This window comes from Balaenoptera borealis, assembly GCF_965194805.1.
Source record: "Balaenoptera borealis genome assembly, chromosome: 8".
Lineage (NCBI taxonomy): Eukaryota > Metazoa > Chordata > Mammalia > Artiodactyla > Balaenopteridae > Balaenoptera > Balaenoptera borealis.
In genome coordinates, this window is record NC_138865.1 from 50,872,320 (window position 1) to 50,877,898 (window position 5,579).

Sequence of the window (5,579 nt, forward strand, 5' to 3'; positions counted from 1 at the left end):
AACTGTCTTCCTCTAAGTAGCTAGAACAGTCTTCATATTTGCCACTCGAAAGTCAAAAGGTTTCTGTCATATACGCTCTACCTCCTAGCCGAGATGAACAGATGCTACAGAATGCTACTGGAGCAAGCAACTAGGGTTGAACTTGCTACTAGTAACTAGTGAATCTGTCAGTATGAGTTAGCTCCTTCTTCATGTTGCTGACTTTTACACTAAGAACCCTGGCATTGCTGTTGCGTTATAACACAGTGCTACTTTGGGGGTTTTAATATTTATAGTGGAGTCTTAGTAGTTTAGGCAAATGTTAATTATTATATCTTGAACAAAAAGCAAAAAATTGAAGAAAACAATCTGATAGCATGATATCATTTGGCCAAAATAGCCTCTGGTTGTGCAATCCACAGGAACCATTGTCCAAGGAAGGAACAGGAAGACAGTAGAGAACAGTACGTAAACAGCTCTGCTACTACATAACTTGTGAGGTTGGTCAAGCCACAATTTATTAATCTGTACAACAGGAATACTATTGTTATCTATTGATAAAATATCCAATAAAATATTATATATATATAAGCTCACCAAAAAATTGATTGCAGTGATTAGAGGCAAAGGTCTGTGGTTAAGCTTCAGCTGTGCCACTTACTCATCATACCGTGGGCTTTATGAATCTCAATTTTCTCAAATGAAAAGTGAAGCTAGTCATGTCTACATGCCTCAGTTATCTGATTATGTTTTTATTTAGAGAAGCAACTGAGACAATGCTGCCAAAAGAACTATACTGATAATAATAAAAATTTTAACTATGGAATTATAAGAATTTGTTCATCTCTTGGTATCTGATGGAATCTCTCACACCCAACCAAAACATTTACTCCCTGTTCTGCCACCATCCTCTCAGTGCCATTCCTGTTACCATCATTCTAGAGAGGAGGTGTCCTGTTCCCTTTAAATCAAGGACAGAAGTCCTAAGAAGTCCACCTATATTACAAAATCAGCATGGAGGAGCAGGGAAGCAGTGATAGCACATATATTAGAGGATTTACTTTGAATTATTTCCACACACTGTACTGCATCCTTAACAATTCATCAGGTGACCACCATGCCTTTATCTATACTCTTATGTACTTTTGGCATTTACCACATATACCAGATGTTGAAGCATAATAGATTTGTAAATGGGTGAATATATTTTATGGGATTTTGTTAAGTATTGTCCAAATATATGCTAGCATTACTATCTATAATAACTTCGTCAAAATGTTTATAACATGTTTTCAGGTCACATTTACAATCAAGGTCGGGGGACTTTCATTTGTTCTTTCATTTACTAAAAATTATTTTTTAAAGTGCCTATTGTGTTATGTATTTAGTTAATCTCTAAATACTCATTGATAAATAAAACAAACATGGTTCCTGTTCTTCTAAATTTAATAGTCTAATGGGATAAAGATAATGAAGAAATGAAGCAAGTTAGTGTATGCATTGGTCAGGAAGGGTCAGATTATGCTATGTTAATGAGCAACCCCCAAATCTCAATGACTTGACACCAGCAAAGCTTTTTCCCTTGCTCATGCAGTTTTCTCTGCGCAAGTCTATAGGAAGGGTCTGCACACCTTTGTCACTCAGGGACTCAGGCTGACAGAGGCTTTATCTTATCATGTGCTTCCTACAATCTCCACAGCAGTGGGGAATGAGTGTGGCAAATCCCACAGTGGTCTTAAAGTTTCTGTTCATGTGTGGCTCACATCTCTCCTGCTTATGTTTCATTTTGCAAAGCAAGTCGCATACACATACTTAAATTGAAAGAGTAAAGTAGTGCAACCCCACAATATGCTCAGATGGAAGAAAGTAAAAAATATTCAGTGAATAGCTGTTATGATTTCCACAATATAAAATTTCAAATGAAGAGGGTCTAGAGACAGAGACTACAGCAGTAGGATAGGAAGAAAAACCCCTTATACATGGGCTGTCTGAACATTCTTCTGAGACTTGAACAGATAAGAATTCAGCCCAATAATGAGCAGAAGAAAGAATTCATGTAAGAATTAACCTGGGTAAAAATTCTGAGGTTGGCAAGAGCTAGACAATTACAAGGAACAGAAAAAGGTTTGGCATAACTGACACATGATGGGTGAGGAAGGGACTAGAAAAAGGGACTGGGATGATATCTTTTGTGGCCTCATATGCCACAGTTACGAGTGTCAAATCAAGGAGGGCTTTAAGCCAGGGAGCAGCAGCATCTGGTTTATGACTGCCATGTGGAATGTAATGCTGCAGGTCAAGAGTAGAAATTATAATGGTACAGCATTATTAAAAGTGGGAGGAGCCCACAGCAATTATGGCCCGCCCACACTAGGTGACCATATATAGCTCCCACAGGGGATTACCCCTGGAGCACCTGGTTCTGGTGATCAGGGGGAATTGCAACACTGGGTCTCACAGGACACCTTCTACATAAGGCCATTTCTTCATGAACAGGAGACGTAGCTGATATACCTAGTACATAGAAAAAAACCAGACAGCCAAAACGAAGAGACAAAGGAATACCTTCCAAACGAAAGAACAAGACAAAACCTCAGATAAAGAGAGATATGGATGATTTACTGCATATCTAAAATGATAGTTAAGTGATACACAAAATTTAAAAATGTAAAATATGATGTCAAAAACATAAAATATGGAGTGGGTGATATAAAAATGCAGTTGTTTTTAGAACTCATACATAAGTGACCATCCACTTAAAAGAGACTGCTATATACATAGGTTGTTATATATGAACCTTTGGGTAACGACAAACCAAAAACCTACGATGGATACATAAAAAATGAAGAGAAAAGAATACAAATGTACCACTAAAGAAAGTTTTCAAATCACAAGAGAACAAGAGAAGAAAGGAACGAGAAGAAATATAAGAAAAACCAGAAAACAATTCACAAAATGGCAATAAGTACATACCTAACAAAAATTACTTTAAATGTGAATGGACTAAATGTGTCTATCAAAAGACATTGTGGCTGAATGGATAAAAAAGGCAAGATCCACATATATGCTACTTATGAGAGACCCACTTTAGTTTTAAAGACACACACAGACTGAAAATGAAGCAGTGAAAAGATATTCCATATTAATGGAAACAAAAAGAAAGCTGGGGTAGCAGTACTTCTATCAGACTAAATAGACTAAAACAAAGACTGTAACAAGAAACAAAGAAGGCCATTGCATAATGATAAACGGGGATCAATGCAACAAGAGGATACAACACTTATAAATATCTATGCACCCAACAAAGGAACACCTAAATGCATAAAGTAAATACTAACAGGTATAAAAGGAGAAATTGACACTAACACAATAATAGTAGGGGACTTTAACACCCACTTGCACCAATAGATAGCTCATCCAGCAAAAATCAATAAGGAAACATTGGCCTTAAAAGACACATTACAATGTTGTGTTAGTTTCTGCTGTACAATGAAATGAATCAGCTATATGTATACCTATATCCCCTCCCTCTTGGACCTCCCTCCCCCCCCCCCATCCCACCCATCTAGGTCGTCACAGAGTACTGAGCTGAGCTCCCTGTGCTACACAGCAGGTTCCCATTAGCTATCCATTTTACACATGGTAGTGTATTTATGTCAAACCTAATCTCCCAATTCGTCCCACCCTTCCCTTTCCCCCTGTGTCCACATGTCCATTCTCTATGTCTATGTCTCTATATCTGCCCTACAAATAGGTTCCTCTGTACCATTTTTCTAGATTCCACATATATGCATTAATATACAATATTTGTTTTTCTCTTTTTGGCTTACTTCACTCTGGTATGACAGACTCTAGGTCCATCCCATCTTTACATATGACCCAGTTTTGTTCCTTTTTATAGCTGAGTAATATTCCATTGTATATATGTACCACATCTTCTTTATCCATTCACCTATCGTTCGACATTTAGGTTATTTCCATGTCCTGGCTATTGTAAATAATGTTGCAATGAACACTGGGGTACATGTGTCCTTCTGAATTATGGTTTTCTTAGGGTATATGCCTAGTAGTGGGATTGCTGGGTCATATGGTAGTTTTATTTTTAGTTTTTTAAAGAACAACCATACTGTTCTCCATAGTGGCTGTATCAATTTACATTCCCACCAACAGTGCAAGAGGGTTCCCTTTTCTCCACACCCTCTCCAGCATTTGTTGTTTGTAGATTTTCTGATGATGCCCATTCTAACCGGTGTGAGGTGATACCTCATTGTAGTTTTGGTTTGCATTTTTCTAATAATTAGTGATGTTGAACATCTTGTCATGCGTCTCTTGGCCATCTGTATGTTTTTTTTTTGGTGAAATGTCTATTTGGGTCTTCTGCCCATTTTTGGATTGGGGTGTTTGTTTTTTTAATATTGAGCTCCATGAGCTGTTTGTATATTTTGGAGATTAATCCTTTGTCCGTTGCATCATTTGCAAATATTTTCTCCCATTCTGAGGGTTGTCTTTTTGTCTTGTTTATGGTTTCCTTTGCTGTGCAAAAGCTTTTAAGTTTAATTAGGTCCCATTTATTTATTTTTATTTTCATTACTCTAGGAGGTGGGTCAAAAATGATCTTGCTGTGGTTTATGTCAAAGAGTGTTCTTCCTATGTTTTCCTCTAAACGTTTTATAGTGTCAGGTCTTACATTTAGGTCTTTAATCCATGTGGAGCTTATTTTTGTGTATGGTGTTAGCGAGTGTTCTAATTTCATTCTTTTACATGCAGCTGTCCAGTTTTCCCAGCACCACTTATTGAAGAGGCTGTCTTTTCTCCATTGTATGTTCTTGCCTCCTTTGTCATAAATTAGGTGACCGTATGTGCGTGGGTTTATCTCTGGGCTTTCTATCCTGTACCGTTGATCTATATGCAAAAATCCTCAACAAAATACTAGCAAACAGAATCAACAACACATTAAAAGGATCATACATAAAGTGGGATTTATCCCAGGAATGCAAGGATTCTTCAATATATGCAAATCAATCAATGTGATACACCGTATTAACAAATTAAGTAATAAAAACCATATGATCGTCTCAATAGATGTAGAAAAAGCTTTTGACAAAATTCAACACTGATTTATGATAAAAACTCTCCAGAAAATGGGCATAGAGTGAACCTACCTCAATATAATAAAGGCCATATATGACAAACCCACAGCAAACATCATACTCAATGGTGAAAAACTGAAAGCATTTCCACAAGATCAGGAACAAGACAAGGATGTCCACTCTCACCACTCTTATTCAACATAGTTTTGGAAGTCCTAGCTATGACAATCAGAGAAGAAGAAGGAATAAAAGGAATCCAAATTGGAAAAGAAGTAAAATTGTCACTATTTGCAGATGACATGATACTATATATAGAAAATCCTAAAGATGACATCAGAAAACTACTAGAACTAATCAATGAATTTGGTAAGGTTGCAGGATACAAAATTAATGCACAGAAATCTCTGGCATTCCTATACACTAACAATGAAAAATCAGAAAAAGAAATTAAGGAATAAAGCCCATTTACCATTGCAACAAAAAGATAAAATATCTAGGAATAAACCTACC

The 5,579-nt window shown here is 36.7% G+C and overlaps 1 long non-coding RNA gene across 1 annotated transcript in view; it reads left to right on the top strand.

Moving 5' to 3' along the window:
- The window catches only part of LOC309632784, an 807,477-nt gene that overhangs the window by 641,456 nt on the left and 160,442 nt on the right, over positions 1-5,579 (top strand). The window lies entirely within an intron of this gene.